The sequence below is a fragment of the Balaenoptera musculus genome, chromosome Y (assembly GCF_009873245.2).
Source record: "Balaenoptera musculus isolate JJ_BM4_2016_0621 chromosome Y, mBalMus1.pri.v3, whole genome shotgun sequence".
Lineage (NCBI taxonomy): Eukaryota > Metazoa > Chordata > Mammalia > Artiodactyla > Balaenopteridae > Balaenoptera > Balaenoptera musculus.
The window spans coordinates 2263886-2287170 of NC_045807.1; the positions used below are offsets into that span (position 1 = coordinate 2263886).

Here is a 23285-nt window from a genome sequence, read left to right on the forward strand (position 1 = left end):
TAGCCAGTGTCTGCTCACTCAGTCTTTTAGCCTGTTATCTTCCTGAAACTTTTTATCCTCCATTCCTAGGGAATATCAGCTGTCTGAGCTCAGCCTCCTCTTTCCTCCCTCTCAGAGTAGCTCTAGTACCTAGCATGTCTTCATGTTTCTGTTCTTGAAATGAGGATGCTAGTACTTAAGTCCTTCTCTCCACCAGAGTTACCACTAACAAAACAGAAAAGCCTCCCCGTATCTGGCTCACCTCTGACCCTTTTTCTAAAGATGTCCACTTTGCCACGATCGAAGAAATGTTGTATGTCTGGACCTGATCCAAAACCAAGTTCTAATTGCCCTTCTGCATGTTCTGTAATGTTCAAAGTGCCATCAGAACCAACCAACGTGAGTGTCTTTTCCCTAAATCTTGGAGGTGGGATGGTATTGTGGTTGGTGGGAAAGTACCTCTTATTTATGCGTTTTTTTGCTGTCTTGCTGAAACTTTTTTCCCCTCCATTCCTAGGGAATGCCCAAAACAGGCAGTGCAACAGACGTAGATGAGGGTCTTTACTCCCGGCAGCTGTGAGTTTGGCTGAGCCTGGGAATGTGAAGCAGGAGAGGGGCACAGAGAGGATAGAGTTGGGTGGGCCAAGCCCTGACCCAGAGTCTCCTTCAAATCTGGCAGGTATGTCCTGGGCCATGAGGCTATGAAGCATCTCCAGACATCCAGTGTGCTGGTGTCAGGCCTTCGGGGCCTAGGGGTGGAGATTGCGAAGAATATCATCCTTGGTGGGGTCAAAGCTGCCACCCTCCATGACCAGGGCACTGCCCAGTGGGCTGACCTCTCATCCCAGGTACCTCTTCCTGGATCCCTTCCCCTTGCCCAAGCACCAAACCCCCTGGTGTCTGCATTCACTTCACTTCTTTCCTTCTTGTACCTTCTTGTAGTTCTACCTAAGGGAGGAGGACATCGGTAAGAACCGGGCTGAGGCATCACAGCCCCGCCTTGCTGAACTCAACAGTTATGTGCCTGTCACCACCTACACTGGGGCCCTTGTTGATGACTTCCTTAGTGGTTTCCAGGTACTTTGCCGCATCACCCTGCCTCCTGACTTACACTCTCAGATCCTTTTCCTGGTTGGTTTGTTCAGTATTTATTTAATGGACCAGCCCTGTGGGTGCTTGCGCTGGGGTTTCCCAGAGAACTTGGGCACTGGAACTCCTGATGCAACAGTAGGAACTTATCCTGGTGAATAAGGAAGGGAATTCAAAGATGCCCTACCAATCATCGCCGAGCAGGCTTTGCTTTGTTCTGTTTTGTTTTATTTGAGAATTGAAGCAAATGAGTGTAGGATTTGGGGATAAACCCAAACTTTAACTGGGAACAGACTGTGCCTCATTGTTTGACTCCCAGGACATGCAGGGCTGTAGGCAGGCAGGAATGGGTGTTTTTCAAGTAAGTGAATTAGTTGTCTTCAAATTCTGTCCTCCTAATACTGTTTTACTTTTCTTGTCATAGTCTGGGGTTTCATATTTCTCTTCATTGAGTTTTACCCTCACTGAGTATGACACACATACTTTGTAAATATTTGTAGAAAAGGTCTGAACCAGTAAGCTTTAGTCCTGACATTCTGCCAACCCCTGGCCTGCCTTTCTCCTTTATTTTCTTATTTCCCTTCACCCCAGTGCCAGTCCCTTTGCATGAGCTTCCTTCTTGTTACAGGTGGTGGTCCTTACCAACTCTCCTTTGGAGGACCAGCTGCGGGTGGGTGAGTTTTGTCACAGCCATGGAATCAAGCTGGTGGTGGCAGACACTCGGGGTCTGTTTGGGTGAGTGCCTGCTTCTTCCTTTATCCCCAGCTCCTTCCAAGGCCAGGCTAAGACCCCCTGGCTCCCAGTGCTGTAATGCTACTCTCAGCCCACCAGGTTTTCCATTCTCCATGTTCACCTCTCCCCAGTTGGCATGAGCACTGATTGCCAGCAGTGATGGCTAAGCTTTCTTAGGAAGTATTCACTATGTCTAAGGGTCTCAGGCACCAGTCCTGTTGTCTCCTTTTACGGGCAGTTGTTCTGTGACTTTGGAGAGGAGATGATCCTGACGGACTCGAATGGGGAACAGCCTCTCAGTGCTATGATTTCTATGGTTACCAAGGTAAGGAGATTGGCCCCAGGGGTTCTGACAGGCATGTGGGTAGCCATAGTCCTCCTTTATGCTCCTGGTACCCTGATCCTACCTCTGAGACTTTCTTTACTTCTCTTCCAACCAGGACAACCCTGGTGTTATAACCTGCCTGGATGAGGCCCGACACGGGTTTGAGAGTGGTGACTTCGTCTCCTTCACAGAAGTTCAGGCCATGAATGAACTCAATGGCATCAGTCCCCTAGAGATCAAAGTCCTGGGTATGCCAAGACTGGGGGGCAAGAAATGGTTGCCCAGATCAAACAGAGAATTGTCCCTGTGGTGTGGGCTGACCCACAGCCAAAGAGGTGACACATTTCTGTAGTCTTGACTTGTACCAAAGTCCAAGAGGAGATGCCTCTCTGAAATCTGACTTGGGACTTAGAAGAGATGTGTCCAGGTAGCCTTAATAAAGACATGTGAACTGAGCTACAGGCAGAAAAGGTTTATACCACTAGTATTTGATTCCATTATTATTTTTTGGCCCATTGACTATATCTCTTTTTTTTTTTTAAACTGTTTTAGAGTGTATAGTATAACAATCTCTAAATAATACTTCATCACCGCACATATTAAAGAAAAACTTACAACAAAATGTTTCCACTTTCTGGTTCACCATTTGCTGTCGTCGTATATTTTATGTCATAAACTTCTCAATACATTATTTTTGACTTCACTGTTATACTGTTGAAAAGATTTAAGAAAGTTTATTTTTACCCACATATCACCATTTCCAGTATACTTTTCTGTGGCTCTAGATTTGCATCTGATGCCATTTTTCTTCTGCCAAAGAAAGCCTTTAACATATGTTGTGGAATGGGGTCTGCTGGTGGTGATTCTTTTAGCGTTTTAATGCTTGAAATTTCATTTTGCCTGTGTTTTTGAAAGATGTTTTTACAGGGTGTAGCATTTTAGATTTCATTGCTTTAAAGACATGGCTCTATTGTCTTTCCTGCCTTATATTCCACAGGAAGTCTGCTATTCTTATCCTTGTTTTTCTGTATTTAATGTGCTTATTTTCTCTATCACTGATCTTAATCAATGGAATTATGATATATACATTAGTATAGTTTTCTCCGTGTCTCTTTTGCAGTTTATTAAATTTATATTAACTATGGGTTTATAGTTTTATCAAATTGGGAAAATTTCTGGCCATAGTTTTTTTCAAAATATTACTTTCACAGCTCACTGCCACCCCATTATCTCTTTCCAGAACTCCAATTACATGTATATTAGGCCACTTGACTTTTTTGTCTTTTTCCCCGCCTCTTTGTTGTATTTCGGATAGTTTCTTCTGCTTTGTTAAATCTCCTAATTTTTTCTTGTGTGTTAATTTGTTAATCACATCTGTTATGTAAAATCACTGGTCAAGAACATTAAAACAACTATTATACATATATTTCACATGTCAAAGAAATTCCCAACAAAGGTGTGGGCTGAAAGAGTTTTTGAAGAAATAATGGCCAAAAATTTACAAATTTGATGAAAACTAAAGCCACAGATCCATGTTCTGGTAAGTTTTGATGGATGGAAGGTAATTGTGAATGTTAGCTTTTTGGAGTTGCATTTTGTGTTCCTTTAATATTTTTGAGTTTGTTTTAGAGAAATTATGTAGTTGCCATTGGATCGTTTCAGGGCTTACTTCTTTTTCTCTAGAGTGGTATTTAGACATAGGGTACCTGTGCTGTCTGAAGAAATCAGCATTGTGTTTTTGTTGGTTTTTTATGATGCACTATACCTTACTTTTATTTCTTAATTGAAGAACAGTTGATTTAATGTTTAATGTTGTGCTACTTTTTGCTTTACAGCAAAGTGACTCAGTTATCTATATATACATTCTTTTTCATATTCTTTTCCATGATGGTTTATCTCAGGATACTGAATAGAGTTCTGTGTGCTCTACAGTAGGACCTTGTTGTTTATCCATTCTATATATAATAGCTTACATGTGTTAACTCAAAACTCCCACTGTATGGGGGAGGGGGTTGGGGGAGGAAGGGAGTGGGAGGTTTTCCCATTTTTGTTTTGATAGTGCTGTTGATCTTGGGAGGGAATGAATTGACAGATAACCGTTCATTCTTTTCATCCCCCAGGTCCCTACACCTTTAGTATCTGTGATACCTCCAATTTCTGTGACTATATCTGTGGAGGCGTTGTCAGTCAGGTCAAAGTAACTAAGAAGATGAGCTTTGTGAGTATGAGCAGGAGGGTGTGCTGTAGGGTTCCAGGCATCTCTACGTGTTTTACTTTTTTTGGTTCTGATATCTTGCTCTCCACAGAAATCCTTGCCCACTTCACTGGCAGTGCCAGACTTTGTGATAACAGATTTTACCAAGTATTCTCGCCCTCCGCAGCTGCACATTGGCTTCCAGGCCCTGCACCAGTTCTGTGCTCAGCATGGCCAGCCCCCTCGGCCCCACAATGAGGTAGATGGGTGGGCAAGCCAGCCAGGTCCTTGAACCAAAGCTCCACTATGCGTCTTCATCTATTTAGTTTTTCTACCTCTCCCTCTCCCCACAGTGGTGTGATTGTTCTTTTTCTCCTTCCAGGAGGGTGCAACAGAACTGGTGACCCTAGCACAGGCTGTGAATGCTCAAGCTCTGCCAGCAGTGCAGCAAAACAGTCTGGATGAAGACCTCATCCGGAAGCTGGCTTATGTGGCTGCTGGGGATCTGGCACCCATAAATTCCTTCATTAGGGGTGTGGCTGCCCAGGAGGTTAAGAAGGTCAGTGCGAGTGGAGGACAGTGCTGGGAGTGGGCCAGGTTCCTTCCTGGCTCTGCTACTTGCTGTCCAGCTCTGATTAACCAGTGATCATTTCCTCTTTCTTACCCCCTCCTCAGGCCTGCTCTGGAAAGTTTATGCCTGTTATGCAGTGGCTGTACTTTGATGCCGTTTAGTGTCTCCCTGAGGACAAAGAGGCCTTTACAGAGGACCGGTGCCTTCCAGTATGTGATTGGGGCCCATGGAGAAGACATTATTATGGTTCTTTTAAAGGTGCCTTTTCTCTAACCCTCTCTTCCCTTCACATGACTCAGTGCCAGAACCCTTATGATGGGCAGGTGGCTGTATTTGGCTCTGGCCTGCTAGAGAAGTTGGCCAAGCAGAGATACTTCTTGGTGAGAGATCCTTTTGGTCAAAAGCTACCTTTATGTCCCCTAGCCTCTGGCCACCTCTTCTGGAGTCTCCTCTTGGCTTACAAGGGAGGGTGTTTGGTTGTACCCTCATCTCATCCCTTTTCCATTTTCTTCATACCAGGTCCTTTATTCCCTGGTCTTGTGCCTCTTTCCTTAGATGACCATGGATTTTTTTGGCCCTGGGACTTAAATATGCAGTAGTAGATCGTCTTACCCTCTCTTGCCATCTCCAGGGGGAGTGAGGACTGATGAGTGGCTTTGTTACCCCAGTGACTCTAACCATCTTCTGTCTCTCTTCTTGGCCACCTCCCAGGTGGGTGCAGGGCCATTGGCTGTGAGCTGCTCAAGAACTTTGCCATGATAGGGCTAGGCTGCAGGGAGGGCGGGGCAATCACCATTACAGACATGGACACCATAGAAAAATCCAATCTGAATCGACAGTTTCTGTTCCAGCCTTGGGATGTCAAGGTGAGTGGAATGGACATGGTAAGTGGTTGAGCTTTGTTTCTCACTTTTTTCCTGTCTTTTTCTTGTTATCTGTTGTACTGCCTTAGGACTTTTTTTTTCTCTCTTTCCTTCAGTTCTTCCCTTATTTCTTTTTCTCTACCATTCAGTCTTTCTTCCAGCAGATATTTATTGAGAACTTACTACATCTTTCATTTGTGAGTTTACACGTGTCCCCACCCATTTTTTTTCCTTTGGTTTTTGGTTACGGCTAATGTGGAACTATAGAAGCTAGGTTATAGAGGGATCTATCTGGGAAGTCTTCTGTAAAGCTCAGTGTTATTTTTGCCTGCTCAGTGTTTATCTTTCCTTTCATTTTATCATGCAAATACTTTTTATCCTCATTTTATCAGGTGAAAGGGTAATTTTCCACTCTACTTTAGGAGGCTGTCCCTAACCCAAAGACACAGTATTTTCCAAATGACCAGACCAGTTCATGATGGTACAGAATTGTGCATTAACTAAAGAACCATTCAAAATACAGAGAAAGCCAGGGGGTATTGATGTGGATTCAGTATTTCACCTTGCAACTAAACTTTAAAGTACTATCACTTGTCAAGTTTTGATGTATTTTTTAAAAAATATCAACATTCATCTGAAAATGTGATTGAAACATTTTTCTGTAAGGCTGGGTATCCCTTACATCTTTCAAGCAAAACATGTAATAGATTAAATGCAGTAGATAATGAAAATTCAGCTATCTTCTAAGATATTATATAACTTAAAACAATTTTGCAAAACTGTAAATACAGTTTGACTCCTGTCATTAAAGTTTTGTATTGGAGTTTTTTTTCATAATGTTTGTATGATATAATGGAATTATTCCCATTTTTAAATGGAGTAATAATATTTTAAAATTTTCTGAGTTTAAATGTCTAATGTAGGAAATCTTGATAGCTGTGCATCACATAAAAAAAAACACCTCTTTTTAAGATCGGTATTTTGGACAACTGCTACAGCAAATAATAAATACAAGAGCACAGTATGTGGTTAGAACATTAGAAAGTGAAAAATACTGTGTAGGGGCGAGAATGAAAAACAAGATAAAGAATTGGAAGTGCCCTGAGAGGGTGGTTTGCAGTGTGGTAAAGGAAATCCTCATTGGAAAGGTGGTATTTCCACAGAGAATTAAAGATGATATACGAGAAGAGGAAGAAATCTCAGGGAAGAGTATGTCAGGTGAAGGTAACAGTGTGAGCAAAACCCTGAGGTTGGAATATGCCTGCTGTGTTTAAGGAATAGAGACAGAGACAGACCATGGTAAGAGAGAAGGTTGTAAAAGTAATAGGGACCAGCTCATTTTACCCTTAGTGAAAGTGGGAACCAGTAGAGGGTTTTGAGAAGGAGAGGAATGTGATCTGACTTGGACTTTCAGAGGATCCTTTTTGTTTTTGTAAGTTCAGAGGACCTTGGTTTTCTTTGGGTGAATGCACTCCAACTCTGAGTGCTAGTAACTAAAAAAAACAATGGATATTCAGTAGACAAAAGAGCAGATATTCAACCCATTGTCTCCTATTGTATCACTGTTTTCCTTTTTTATTCACCCCATTCCCCATTTGTCCCAGCCCAAGCTGTGTGGCATTTGTCATAGACCACAGAGCCTCCTGACCTCAGAGCCTAGGTCTTGTGCATCATTACATAAATCAATTTTCAGAACAGCTCTGTAAAGTTTTGTTGGGTGATTATATGAATGGCCGTTCTGTTTCTCCATCCCTACCCAGAAATTGAAGTCTGATACAGCTGCTGCAGCTGTGAGCCAGATAAATCCACACATCATGGGTGATGAGCCATCAGAACTGTGTGGGCCCTGACACAGAGCATGTGTATGATGATAACTTCTTCCAAAACCTGGATGGTGTGGCCAATGCCCTGGACAATGTGGATGCCCGTGAGTTTTGCGGGTGGGTGAGGATGAGGGGAGAGTAATGTGTGTGTTTTAGGGAGTGTGTGTCACCGTGTCCTATCCTGATGTTATTTTCCCCACCCTCACCTGCTGCAGCTTTCTCACAGACACGTATATGGACCGCTGCTGTGTGTACTACCGTAAGCCACTTCTGGAGTCAGGCACACTGGGTACCAAGGGTAATGTGCAAGTGGTTATCCCCTTCCTGACAGAGTCATACAGCTCCAGCCAGGACCCTCTTGAGAAGTCCATCCCCATCTGCACACTGAAGAACTTCCCGAATGCCATCGAGCACACTTTGCAGGTGATCAGCCTTGCAGGGAGAAAGAGGTGGAACAGATAGGTACCTGGGCAGTGTCTCAGATACCAAACTCCTGTTATTCAGATGATGAAGCCTCAGTGTATGTAACATCTGCCCTCTCTTTAACTGTCCTTCACTCACTTTAAACCTAGCAGCCTAAGCTTTTCAAAATGATGTTTTTTTAACTTGAAATTTTTATTTTGGAAACATAGAGGGAAGTATTATTTATACCATGTAAAATACTTTATGTAAGAAGTGTATATCTAAAAAGTGAGGATATGTTTCTTTGTATAGAGGATACTATTTTCTTGTTGAACAAAATTAACTTAATATCATCTCTGCTAGTTATTTAAATATCTCTAATATTAAGTCCACATTTAGGACTAATTTTCTAATTGTTTCCCAAAATATGTTTGATAGCTTGTCAGCATAGTTGTGTTTATATAGTACACATACATACAAAACAGCATACCTATCATTGTAGATTGACAAAGTAAAAGCACCCCATTAACTGGCCCTCAGAACTTAGCCCTAGTTACAGTCCCCTTTCAAACCACAAATAACCATCATTTTATCAAAATGATTCTTAATGCAGTCTTTGAGGCTATGTTTAGGAAGTATGGGAATAGGAAGAAAATGAGCAGTCACAGTTCAGTCTGTCACTTTTCCTTCCAGAATGGATGAGTTTATAGTTGTGGACTCAGTTCAGTATGTGTCTTTCTCCCTGTCCATACATCCTATGTTGGTGTGTGTGGGTGTGTGTGTAGGTGTGTGTGTGTGTGTGTGTGTGTGTGTGTGTAGATACAGAGAGACGGAGAGAGAAAGAGATGTGTTTGTGTGTGTGTGTTCATTTCTATATATATAAAACCTCTACTAGGTTATGGTTCTATTACTGTGTTTCTCTGTACCCGGCATGCAGAAAGGCCAATAAAAAGGCTTTTAAAACAAATATACTATGTGCCCTTGGACTTAACCTCTTCATGCTTCAGATTCCTTATCTGTAAAATTGGAATGACAGTAGTAACTCTCACAGGACTTCTGTAAAGCATTTACACTTAATATGTCCTTGTGACTTTCAAACTAAGCTTTAAATATACACATGTGTACTTATTTCATATTAACTCCATGAGGTGTGGTTTTACTGTTACAGTGTATGTTTTTGAAATGAGGATACATGAGTAAAGATATACCTGATGGTCACAAAACTGTGGCAGAGCTGGCATTTGAACCTGGATTTCCAGCATCAAGATCCTCCAGATCACTTCACCAGTGACTATTTATTGACCTCCTAATTCTCATGGGGCAAACCTCTATCTTACTTTCTGCCCAATCCCCAGAACCTGTGTGGAGATCATTCATGTTTTATTCTTGGTGTGAACTTTTTCTTTTATTGAGGCATGACATACCTAGGGTAAGATGTGCATCTTAATAAATTCTGCATGGATGTACACTTGTGTATTTTTTTAAAAAATATTTTTAAATTTTATTTGTTTATTTTTCGCTGTGTCAGGTCTTAGTTGCGACATGCTGGATCTTCCTTGTGGGTTCTTTTGTTGTAGCACACGGGCGTAGTTGCCCCACAGCATGTGGGATCTTAGTTCCCCAGCCAGGGATCGAACCCATGTCCCCTCATTGGAAGGCAGATTCTTTACCACTGGACCACCAGGGAAGTCCCTACGCTTGTGTATTAACCTCTGCCCAGATTAAGATCATTGGTTTTTATAGCTACTTTTTTTTTTTTATTTTTATTTTTTTTTATTTTTGGTTGTGCTGGGTCTTCGGTTCGTGCGAGGGCTTTCTCTAGTTGCGGCAAGTGGGGGCCACTCTTCATCGCGGTGCGGGGACCGCTCTTCATCGCGGTGCGCGGGCCTTTCACTATCGCGGCCCCTCCCGTTGCGGGGCACAGGCTCCAGACGCGCAGGCTCAGTAGTTGTGGCTCACGGGCCCAGCCGCTCCGTGGCATGTGGGATCTTCCCAGACCAGGGCTCGAACCCGTGTCCCCTGCATTAGCAGGCAGATTCTCAACCACTGCGCCACCAGGGAAGCCCAGATCATTGGTTTTTAAATTGCAGTGGTGGGGGCTTGACAAGTTTGAGGAGTCACATTGGGAGGGCTTCTTTCCTCTGTTCTCCCATAGCAGCCATGCTCTTCCTATTTGCTGTATTTCCTGATGGTCTTCCTAATGCCTACAGAAACATATTTGTTTCCCATAACCCACGTAGTGTTTATTTGCTCTGTCTGCATTGGGCTCGGGATGAGTTCGAAGGTCTCTTCAAGCAACCAGCAGAAAACGTCAACCAGTACCTAATGTGAGTAATTCTGTCCAAATCCTCACTCACCCTGTCTCCTGCCTGTCAGTCAAAGCATTCTGTAACCAGTGTAACACTTAGGACCTGGCCTACTTTTCGAATAAACTGATGATTCCTTGGGCCTTATAACTTTGGGAGTCAGGACTGACTTTTCATGGAGTTAAGCTCACTCTGGGATCACTGTGTAATTTGGAGTTTGTGTCCCCTCTAATTCTTGATAGAGATTCAACATTTGTGGAGAGAACACTGCACCTGGCAGGCACCAAACCCCTGTAGGTGCTGGAGGCTGTGCAGCACAGCCTGGTGCTTCAGCGGCCATATACATGGGCTGACTGTGTGACCTGGGCTTACTACCACTGGCACACCCAGTACTCCAACAACATCAGATGGTTGCTGCACAACTTTCCCCCGAACCTGGTATTACACTCTTGTGGGGTCCATTTGTCAGAATAGGCTTACTGGAAACGGTTTGCTACACGCTTTTGACATGATTCATTGCAATTAATCCAGTTGTGGCAAGCCCACCAAGTCCCAGAGATCTCATAAAATGAACAAGCGAGTGATTTTTGAAGTCTAAGACCTATTCCTCCTGACCCCTTTCCTCTACCTGCCCATCCCTGTTCTGTCAAGCAAGATACTTGGTACCTATTTCCCTTAGATATGAGATGAGTCATTCCAGATTCCCAGTCAGAGCTATAGAGATTGTAGAAGAGAAATTTTGGTGTTAAGAGCACAGGACCGAGGTGGGTTCAAGTCTCAACTGCATTTGATATTGGGACTAATCATGTATTCCCTATCTGTACCTCAGTATCCTCATGTAGGAAGTAGGAATAATGGTGACCTAATTCCATGAGAGTTTTATGAGGGCTAATTGATATTTATTAAGTTAATAAATTAATTATGTTAGTACATGCCTGGCAATCCATACACGTTTCATAAATAGCTCTGCGTCTGGCACAAAGTGAGTGCCCAGCGATACTAAGTTGGGACTTACGGGCTTGAAAATGAGGAGTCACAATTATCAGAAAGACATCTCCTCTCAGGTCCCACTGCCCCCAATCTTTCTGTTTTCGTAGCTTACAAGCTCAGGAGCCCCTTTCTGGTCTGGGCCTAAACGCTGTCCACACCCGCTCATCTTTGATGTCAGCAGTGTAAGTCTCCTCCCTCGGGTCCCCGACAGTCGAGTAAAATGTGGGTACATGGATGGGAAAGAGGCTGCGGCTCCTTAGGTGAGTACTGATATGCTTACCCCTCCATACCTTGCCTTCTCTTAGCCCCTGCATCTGGACTACGTGATAGCTGCTGCCAGCCTGTTTGCCCAGACCTATGGGCTGAGGGGCTCTCAGGACCGAGCTGCTGTGACCATACTCATTCGGTCTGTGCAGGTCCCTGAGTTCACCCCGAAGTCTGGTGTCAAGATGCATGTTTCTGACCAGGAGCTGCAGACCACTTCCTGTGTTGGTGAGGGTGTTTAACTAGTTGGCCTACAGCTAGCATCCTTCTTATCACCTATCTATGCAAGCCTCCTCTGTACTTGTGTTTTGCCACTGGCTCTGCTCTGAGATCTCAGGCCTGAGATTTATCCACACTGTCCTTTGGTCCTTGCTTCTTCCAATTTAAAATAAGGTTGGTTGGTTGAGGCAAATTCTCTGATGCGCTACTACTTTGTTCTTCCCACTCTTTCTCTCTCAGGTGCACCAGTTGTCCGTCTCTTTTCTGTGTGTGTGTTTGCTTTGTTTTGTTCTTTCCTCTGTTTCTTTTTGTGTTTGTATGCAGGAACAAATGGATATGATCTTTACCAGTAGTCTCTCTGCCTTGATTTCTTCCCTGGTTCATTTCATTATAGATCTCCTCATCCACCTCCCCACCTTCCTTCGGTATGCATCTTTACCCTGTTTTTAACCTCCATATATCTTTCCTCATCTCCCTCTCAAGATAGCCCTCCTCATCTCTCCATCTATAACTACCCCCCAACTCAAATTTCCCTCCCTCTCCCCTATCCTGTCACATGCTCTGTAAGTCTTCCAGTACGTTTTATCTTCTTTGTGTATATCCTTCAATTTCTTCATCTGTATATCTCTCCCCTCCTCATACATTTCCCGCATTTCCCTTTCCAAATAACTACTCTCTCATGTTCCTCTTTGTATATTTTCTTTATATATCTCCCTACCTGTCTCCCTTTCAGGTATTTTGTACTTTCTCATTCTCTGTACATTCTCTTAATCTTCACCTTTATTCCCCTTGGTCTCCCTCTTCAAATTTTCTCAGGTTTATCCCATTTCATATTACTCTCTTCTTTCCTGTCTGTGCATTTTCCCCCAATGCCCCTTTCTGTATCTTTTATCCTTCTGTCTCCTGTTTTCCCTTATATCTTCCTTCATGTCTCCCCTTCTCTCTCTATGTCTTTCTTTTTCAGTATGTTCCCATTGACATCCTTTTTTTTAAAAATTGTGGTATGAAACACAAAAGATTTACCATCTTAACCATCTTTAAATATAGTAGACTTCCATTTTGGAAGGCTTAATACTTCATTGAATGGATTTTAAGGCTGAATATTTTAAGGCTTAATATTTCATTGGATGGATAGATAACGTTTTTCTATCCACTCATTCATCAGTGAACAACTTCGGTTGCTTTCACCGCCTATCTGTTATGATTAGTGCTGCTGTCTACATCCTTTCTTAGTGGCTTTATCTCTTTCCCTCAGTGGCTCTAGATATATCTCCATGTCCCACACACCTGTCTGCCTTTTTCTTTTCTGAGGTGTTTTCTGCCCTATCTTTCCCCCTTCCTTTTACTCTTTCCCATGATGTGTCTCCTTTTCAAATCCTTTATCTGCCTGAAATCTCTGCCCCACCCTGGACTCCTGCTTTCACCTCAGACCCTGACCTGGGATCTAACATGTATCTAAGGACTAACATGTACTACCTCCCTTTCTGCAGATGATAACCACCTGCAAGAGCTCAAGGCCATGCTGCCCAGCCCAGAGAGCCTCCCTGGGTTCAAGAGGTACCCCATCAACTTTGAGAAGGTGCTGTGATGGGGACCTTCAACAGTGTAGGAGGATGGGCTGAGCCATCCTAAACTTTTGTGGGGATTACAGGCCTGCCACATGGCCCAATTATCTTTTGTGGTCTGGGCCAGTATTTGGCTGGTCTGGCAGGTAATTGAGGTGAATATACTCCAGTCCCCAGTATCCAGGAAACCTTTTGTTCCTTTAACTCTGTGTCTCCTGTTCTTCCTCTGTCTCCACTCACAATAGGATGATGACAGCAACTTTCATATGGATTTCATTGTGGCTGCATCCAATCTCCGGGCGGAGAACTATAACATTCCCCCTGCAGACCGGCATAAGGTAACAATAGACCTAACCTTGCACCCCTTTCCAAGTTTGAGTCTGCCACATTTGACCTCTTCTGTAGACCTTGAACATCTCTAACAACTACCTCTGCTCATCACCTTCTGTGTTACAGAGTAAGTTGATTGCAGGGAAGATCATTCCAGCCATTGCCACAACCACAGCAGCTATAGTTGGCCTTGCATGTCTGGAGCGGTACAAGGTGGTGCAGGGACACCAACAGCTTGAGTCCTATAAGAACAGCTTCGTCAGCTTGGCCCTGCCCTTTTTCAGCTTCTCTGAGCCCCTTGCCCCACACCATCACCAGGTAAGGGCTTGCTTGTATAGAAACCTTTGGTGTTACCCATCAGTGAGTGATGCTATGTGTGGGGGCGGGGTAGAGGTTGTGTGTATCTTATCTCCGTAGAACTGGCTCTAGTTTTCATCATACCAGGTGAGAGGCTTTCTTTAATTTTGTGTATCCTTTGTTCATTGTTTGAACCTGTGCAAAGTAGTAATGGAACTGGCATGTTCGTGAAAGAAAGAGGAGCATGTGATCTCGGCTTGCTCCCGTTTCACTCTTTGTGATTTACTCTGTGCTTTGTCCCACAGTACTATAACCAGCAGTGGACATTGTGGGATCGCTTTGAGTTACAGGGGCTGAAGCCTAATGGTGAAGAGATGCCCCTCAAGCAGTTCCTTGACTACTTTAAGGTAAGGCCCCTTCACTCACTGCACCTCTGGTGGTGGTTGCCCAGGTTACTGGTACTGTCCATCCCAGTGACACTGTTGCCCCTCCTCCTTTCCACCCTCCACAGACAGAGCACAAGTTAGAGATCACCATGCTGTCCCAAGGTGTATCCATGCTGTACTCCTTTTTCATGACAGCAAGCAAGCTCAAGGAACGGTTGAATCAGCCATGAGTTGGGCCAGTGGGCAAGCAGAAACAGGTCCTGCCTGGGGTGGGAAGCATCAGCTAGCTATGCAACTCATGTTCACTGTTCTCCTTACTTTGTCTCCGTAAGTCCTTTCCTCACTTTCTACTTCCCTGACCCTCTTTTTCCTCACCCCAGGATGACAGCAATAGTGAGATGAGTATCAAAGCGACAGCTGGGACACCACGTTCAAGCACTGGTGCTTGAGCTGTGCTGCAAGGACGAGAGTGGCGAGGATGTGGAGGTCCCCTATGTACAATACACCCTTCGCTGATCCCTCTACACCCATCTACCTCATTCTCAGTCAAGTCAATCTATTTCCGTTTCTCTTACAGTTGTGGCAAAAGCTGAGCCTTAAGTTCTTTTGAGAACTTTTTGTTGTTGTTGTTGCTGCTATCTACTGTTTGGAGTTGGAATTCTTAATAAAGAGTTATTAATCCAAGTGTGTCATATCCTTCTTTTGTCAAAGGCCCGCACTCTGTTGTCTGTGGGAAAGACCAGCCTTTCTTTAGCTCTGTAGGTTCAGGTGATAATACTAAAGGCTCAGCCCCTCCGCACCAGCATGGAATTTGCCTCACATCCAAGCTTATGAGAAAAGATTAAATCCAACTGTTCTGGTAAATCATTGGTTTGCTATTTTTTCCTTTGTCCTCTCTGTTTAAAAAGAAATAGAAGTGAGAGTGGCATAGACATATATACACCACCAAGTGTACAATGGATGGCTAGTGGGAAGCAGCCGCATAGCACAGGGTGATCAGCAACTTTTTCTTCCAAAAGAGGACACGTTGGGTATTGCTAGATAGCTCCACGGGTCATTTCTCAACTCCCCCTCACCCACAGCTACTTTTATATTTGTAGTGGTGGAATCCCACTGTAAAAGGAAGTCATCCATAGGTATGTGTTTTTCACCTATATTCCTGCCCTGTCCATCTGCCTTCTTACCCGCTAACCACATTCTCCCTGCTTTCCCCTGTAGCTAGACCAGCTTTCTGCACAGTGGATGCTGATTTTCTAAGACACGTCCAGAACTCAAAAGGAGATGCTACGCCCCTTGCAATGTAGTGGAACTTTGACTCAGTGGAGACTACTGACCACCTGTCCATTCGCATTCCTGCATCATTCTTGTCAGGGAGCCCTTTTCATGTTTCATTTACTATTACCAAGTTTATTATTTTCAGATCCTATTTTTAAATACTGTGCCTTTTTGTCAAGACTGACCAGACTCCATCCTTCACCTGTGAAGCTCCATCAGAGTTTTACATGCAGTTAAGTACCATCACAGCTATAAAACCGTCAGCGGCAAGAACATCAATTCTTATATAAAAAGTCCTGACCATCCTCAGACTTAGGGCATCAGCTGGGAGAAACCACACCTTAATTACCCATCTTCTCCCTTTTTGACTACTGCTCATAGCTGTGTGAATATCCTTGATGGAAAACCTCAGCATCACCTCCGGTTCTCCCCGGGAGAAGGATGGGACAGATAGAAGTGCGGCATTAGGTGTGGTGAGGTTGACAGTCCAGTGGCCAAGTCTTCTCTCTAAGGCAAACCTCAACGAAGCCCTCTTACCCATTCCTTGCTTGGTACTGCTAAGTAAGAGGGCTGGGGACAGACTGAGTTGAGAAGACATAGTACATATATATATATGAGTAGGAATGGGTCCTTCCACTATACCTTGTTCTGGAGATGACTCAGCAATACCTGAGCTGAGTGAAAAGGTAAGGTTGTGATTGGCACAACATAGTGCAGATAGTTGGGACAATTTTAAATCACAATATGAAATAAAATCATAAGAGAAAGGTCTATTGCTGCAAATCCCTTCGGGGGAGAAAATGTCTCTAGCTGGGATAACTGTTAGGAACTTGGAGAATTCACCCTGGTCCCTGTTATTGAGGAGAGCATTGGAAGTTAGCCATGGATACTTCGTAACTAGCTCAAAGGGCACTCATCAAGCTGAGTTAGATAGTCTGAAGAGAAGCTGGTAGAAATTCTGATCAGGTAAAAATAAATTCTGATAAGGTAAAACTCAAGGAGTCAGATTTACTGAGGAATATGAGGAAACCAGATCAAGGAAGAAGTTTGGAAAGACTGCTCATTTGAAAGACACTTGGAAGGCCCAATAGAACCAGACACTCAGGTGTTTGGTTGAAGTGTGATGCACGGAGGTTCAGCGAAGATACCAAATATAAGACCAAGGTCTGGAGTGGCAACAGGAGATGATGTAAAGATTGGGAACACTGAGTTGAGAGGTATCCTTTAACATTTGGTTCTGGAATTCAAGAATGGAGCCAAAGATGGAGCTGAAAGTTGATATCCATGTGGTAATCAAGCCACAGAATAAATGAGATTACATGGGGAAGAGTATAACTGATTAGGGAAGGCACGTAACCTAATGCATCACAATTGTGTTCTTGGCTGAATGCGGGAGCAGTTTTTAAACTCTTTTTCTTGCACATTCTAACCATTCCACCCTATTTTTTGCTCCGTGTGGTTATGACTTGCCTACCTAATTCTGGATGAAATCTGGGAAATTTCTCCTCAGGGAGAAAAGACAGGTGGTTCTGTTAGACAACATACTATGAGGAAAACTGAATAGCATTGCTTTGAGCCATCAAGATGTTTAATGCATAACTGCAAGAGCAAGGACTCTTGTGCTCCATTCAATGGTCCAAGGAGGTATTTCCATAGCTCTATCGTGCCCCCTTAGTGTTTTGGTGATGTTTTCCTAGTGTATTGATGCAGACTACCCAAATGGCTGCTGAGTCTTCAGAGGAATCAGAATACACTCCCCGACTGTTTTAACAAACAAAACTTCCAGAATTCTGTCAATTGACTTCCTCTAATATTGTGTTGGCTTGACTACTTCTGATAATAATGAAGGCTGGTGAGAATATAGCCCTTGCCACTAAGACTGTGGATTGTCACCGAAATTTACCTCTCTAATCTGGGTGCTTGATAAATGTGAACAAACGCAATGCCCTTTAATTGCTGGAGATACTCTGCAGACCTTGAGATGAAATGGCCATTGGATGCACATGTTTTTTTTAATTAATTTATTTCATTTATTTATTTTTGGCTGCGTTGGGTCTTTGTTGCTGTGCACGGGCTTTCTCTGGTTGCGGTGAGCGGGAGCTACTCTTCACTGCAGTGAAGAGGCTACTTCACAGGCTTCTCATTACAGTGGCTTCTCTTGTGGAGCACACGCTCTAGGCACGTGAGCTTCAGTAGTTGTGGCACATGGGCTCAGTAGTTGTGGTGCACGGGCTTAGTTGCTCCATGGCATGTGGGATCTTCCCAGACCAGGGCTCGAACCTGTGTCCCCTACATTGGCAGGCAGATTCTTAACCACTGTGCCACCAGGGAAGGCCCAAGAGGCTTGTTTCTGCCTCCAGGAACTCAGTGGATATAGTGAAGGAAGTAACTGAAATAGAATGAGAATCATAAGCTTGTCTTGGGAAATTTGTGGCATGCCCAGGTAGGAATGAGATATGATAGAGGAACATAGGAATCTAGAGGAAAACATTCAAGTTGTCATCAGGTAGTGAGAGGTTTGTGAGCAGGTAAAGTTAACCAAAAATCCTAGAGGGCCAAGAAGGCAACAAAGAACAAGGAGGTACAGTATAAAGGTTACAAGTTCTGGAATTAGAACACGTTAGTCCTATAATATATTAGCTTGAAAAATAATATTTCTGATCCTTTGATCCACTATCTGTAAATGGGGCAAAAAATACAACAAATAAAGCACCTAAAATAAAACATTACAACATAAAAATCACCATTCAAGTATATTATTATTCATAATGTTATTGTTGAGATTACTTAGAGCAGGGGTCCCCAAATTTTTGGCATCAGGGACCAGTTTCATGCAAGACAATTTTTCCACAGATTGGGGGGTCTATTTCAGGCTGTAATGAGAGCGATGGGGAGTGGCCGATGAAGCTTCGTTAGCTCGCCTGCCGCTCACCTCCTGCTGTGCCGCCGGTTCCTAACAGGCCGCGGGCTGGTACTGGTCCCTGGCCAGGGGTTGGGGACCCCTGACTTAGACCATTGTATACTATGAGGGACTTCAGGCAGAATTTTCCTCTACACACAACTGTCAAATTAATAAATAGGTCTGTTTCAAGGGAGGAAGCAATAATCTTCAGGCCAGTTTTGTCAATCACTCACAGATGAGAGTGCTTTCGTGGAAGTCCGGGGTACAACAGAGAAGTTCCACAGCACACTGCTGGAGAAAAAAAAAAAATCTAAGGTTAAACACATTGAAGAAAGTAAAGGGAACAGTTTGACTTTATCCAAGTCACCCCTCCCCAAATGTGGCATAGCTCAATGCCAAGGGAGCCCTACTTGGCTCAAGAAAGTGAGATAATGTGAATTTTCCCAGATAGTGGTGAGAGACTATGTGGATAGCAGCAGGCTTGAAACAATTATCATAGGGACATTATACTAGCTGCATCATTAATTCAATCAAGAGAGCTGTGCATTAACCACTGTGGATTACCCAGCTGACACATGGACACTCCTGAAATTCTTCATGCCTCTCCCCAGCCCCTCATTGTACCCTGTGTCTGGCTCCCTGTGTGCTCCCAATGGCAGCATGAATGAAGTTTTGCAGACAGCTTGTGAACATTTGCAGAAAGCTCATCCTAATTTTCAGGCCTGTAATAAACCATAAATTTGAGCATTCAGCTGTGTGCTAGGAAACACTAAAGGGAGGCTGTCCATATTGATCTAGCTTTGAAGGTTTCACAGAAGGCATACAAGCTTAAGTTCTGCCACAACACGGAATAACAAGTGTGCAGTACATGTACCCATATAAAAGGCCTGAGAAAGCCTCAGAATCTGTAGCAGAGTTGACAGAGAGTATTTATTTCCCAAAATCAGTCAGTAAAAACTGGAGGAGGTGAAACCTTCTTCAAATGTGAACACAGCAATTAAAGACTTTAAAGAACACAAGAAATCGAGGAAATATGGCACCATGAAAGGAACAGTAGCCAACACCAAAGAAATGGAGATCTGTGATTTACATGGTAATAAAAAATATATATAGCTGTTTTAAGGAAGCTTAGTCAACTACACAGAAAGAAAATTCAATAAAATCAGGAAAACAATAAACACACACACACACACACACACACACACACACACACACACACAATGAGAAGCTTAACAGAGAGATTAAAACATAAAAAAGAACAAAACATAAACTTGGGAGCTGAAAATATGAGTCAAATGGAAAAAATGCAATAGAGAGCATCAAAAACAGGCTCAATCAAGACCTTTGAATTAATCCAGTCATAGGAAAACAAAGAAAATAGAATAAAGAAGAGTGAGGAAAGCCTATGTGAACTATGGAATAGCATTAAGAGAAAGAGGCTACAAATCATTCTTCTCTCGGGAGAAGACCTGAGAGAGAAAAGGGGACAGAAAGCTTACTTAGAGAAATAATGGCTGAAAATTTCCCAAATTTGTGGAGAGAGTTGGACAAACAATAAAACGAATAGGTTATCTCAAAATTTCCATTCAAAATTAGCGTCTCCAAGATACACTCTAATAAAACTGTATAAAATGGAATACAGAGCAAAATTTTAAAGCAATAAAATAAAAAGCTTTTTTAATAAAGAAAATCCCAAGAAGCTTTCAGTGGATTTTGCAGCAGAAACTTTGTAGGCCAGGGGCAATGGGATGATATATTCAAACTGCTGAAAGTAAACAACAGCCAAACAAGAACACTTTACCAATGTAATCCTTATCAAACTACCAATGGCTTTTTTCACAGAACTAGAACCAAAAATTTCACTATTTGTATGGACACTCAAAAGACCCCAACTAGCCAAAGCAATATTGAGGAAAAAAAATGGAGCTGGAGGAATCAGGCTCCCTGACTTCAGACTATACTACAAACTTACAGTAATGAAGACAGAATGGTGCTAGCACAAACACAGAAATATAGATAAATGGAATGGGATAGAAAGCCCAGAGATAAACCCATGCACATATGGTCACCTTATTTTTGGTAAAGGATGCAAGAATATACAATAGAGAAAAGACAGCGTCTTCAATAAGTGGTGCAGGGAAAACTGGACAGCTACAGGTAAAAGAATGAAATTAGAACATTCCCTAACACCATACACAAAAAATAAACTCAAAATGGATTAAAGACCTAAATGTAAGGCCAGACACTATCAAACTCTTAGAGGAAAACATAGGCAGAACACTCTATGACATAAATCACAGCAAGATCCTTTTTGACCCACCTCCTAGAGAAATGGAAATAAAAACAAAAATAAACAAATGGGACCTAATGAAACTTAAAAGCTTTGGCACAGCCAAGGAAACCATAAACAAGATGAAAAGACAACCCTCAGAATGGGAGAAAATATTTGCAAATGAAGCAACTGACAAAGCATTAATCTCCCAAATTTACAAGCAGCTCAATATCAAAAAAACAAAGAACCCAATCCAAAAATGGGCAGAAGACCTAAATAGACATCTCTGCCAAGAATATATACAGCTTACCAACAAACACATGAAAGAATGTTCAACATCGCTAATCATTCGAGAAATGTAAAGCAAAACTACAATGAGGTATCACTTCAGACCAGTCAGAATGGCCATCATCAAAAAATCTACAAATAATAAATTTTGGAGACGGTGTGGAGAAAAGTGAACCCTCTTGCTCTGTGGGTGGGAATGTAAATTGATACAGCCACTATGGAGAACAGTATGGAGGTTACTTAGAAAACTAAAAATTGAACTACCACACGATCAGCAGTCCCACTACTGGGCATATTCTCTGAGAAAACCATAATTCAAAAAGCGTCATGTACTACAATGATCATTGCAGCTCTATTTACAATAGCCAGGACATAGAAGCAATGTAAGTGTCCATCGACTGATGAATGGATAAAGGAGATGTGGCACATATATACAATGGAATATTACTGTGCCATAGAAAGAAACAAAATTGAGTTATTTGTAGTGAGGTGGATGGACCTAGAGTCTGTCACACAGAGTGAAGTAAGTCAGAAAGAGAAAAACAAATACAGTTTGCTAACACATATATATATAGAATCTAAAAAAAAAAAAAGGTTCTGAAGAACTTAGAGCAGGACAGGAATAAAGATGCAGATGTAGAGAATGGACTTGACACGGGGAGTGGGAAGGGTAAGCTGGGACGAAGTGAGAGAGCGGTATGGACTTATATATACACTACCAAACGTAAAACAGATAGCTAGAGGGAAGCAGTCGCATAGTACAGGGTGATCAGCTCAGTGCTTTGTGATGACCTAGAGAGGTGGCTTAGGGAGGGTGGGAGGGAGATGCAAGAGGGAGGAGATATGGGGATAGGTGTACATGTATAGCTGATTCACTTTGTTATAAAGCAGAAACTAACACACCATTGTAAAACAATTATACTCCAATGAAGATGTTAAAAAAAAAAAAGAACACTTTACCTAGGGCAAAGTTGTACTTCAGAATGAGGTGAGATAAACACATTCCAGACAACCAAAAGCTAGGGGAGTTCATCCCACTAGCTCTGCCTTACAAAAAATACCAAAAGGAGTTCTTCAAGCTGAAATAGAAGGAGCTAATTAGTTACATGGAAAAACAGAACACACAAGTTGAGGTAAGTATACAGTAAGATTGAGAATACTGTAATACTTTAATATGGTGTTGTGTTAACCATCTAACTCTTGTATAAAAGTAAGAGGGCAAAAGTTCTGAAATTAACTACAGGAACAATAATATGTTGGTAAATACATAGTATAAAAAGACGTAAATTGTGACATCAAAAACATAAAATGGAGGAAGTAAAAGTGTAAAGTTTTTGTATGTAATTGAAGTTAAGTTGTTATCATAGACTGTCATATTTCTCAGATGTGGCAAGAGTATCTGAGGGAAACCACAAAGTGAGCCCTACAGTAGGTAAACAAAAGATAAAAGAGAATCAAAGAGTACCACCACAGAACGTCATCAATTCAAAAAGGAAGACAGCAGGAGATGAAGAAAGGAACCAGGGAACTAAAAAAGAGTCAAACAAGAGTAAGATGGCATTAGAACTTACTTACCTTTCAATAATTATTTTGTTTAACATCTTTATTGGAGTATAATTGCTTTACAATGGTGTGTTAGTTTCTGCTTTATAACAAAGTGAATCAGTTATACATATACATATGTTCCCATATCTCTTCCCTCTTGCATCTTCCTCCCTCCCACCTTCCCTATCCCACCCCTCTAGGTGGTCACAAAGCACAGAGCTGATCTCCCTGTGCTATGCGGTTGCTTCCCACTAGTTATCTATTTTATGTTTGGTAGTGTATATATGTCCATGCCACTCTCTCACTTTGCAACAGATTACACTTCCCCCCTCCCCATACCCTCAAGTTCATTCTCTAATAGGTCTTTGTCTTTATTCCCATCTTGTCACTAGGTTCTTCATGAGCTTTTTTTCCCCCCTAGATTCCATATATATGTGTTAGCATACTGTAATAGTTTTTCTCTTTCTGACTTACTTCACTGTGTATGACAGACTCTAACTTCATCCACCTCACTACGAATAACTCCATTTCATTTCTTTTTATGGCAGAGTAATATTCCATTGTATGTATGTGCCACATCTTCTTTATTCATTCATTCTATGATGGACACTTAGGTTGCTTCCATGTCCTGGCTATTGTAAATAGAGCTGCAATGAACATTTTGGTAC

The 23285-nt window shown here is 42.4% G+C and overlaps 1 pseudogene across 1 annotated transcript; it reads left to right on the top strand.

The window, feature by feature from the left end:
• The first annotated feature begins 261 nt into the window (after positions 1-261).
• LOC118889440 lies at positions 262-14851 on the top strand (annotated as a pseudogene). The gene is made up of 25 exons (XR_005018531.1): positions 262-378; positions 497-555; positions 659-827; positions 922-1056; positions 1697-1807; positions 2039-2125; positions 2241-2373; positions 4246-4343; positions 4432-4578; positions 4702-4878; positions 4995-5099; positions 5190-5286; positions 5602-5756; positions 7514-7680; positions 7803-7999; positions 10241-10305; positions 10527-10722; positions 11382-11456; positions 11580-11766; positions 13248-13336; positions 13568-13660; positions 13779-13970; positions 14255-14356; positions 14461-14570; positions 14716-14851. The product of XR_005018531.1 is annotated as a ubiquitin-like modifier-activating enzyme 1 (transcript).
• The last annotated feature ends 8434 nt before the right edge of the window (positions 14852-23285 follow it).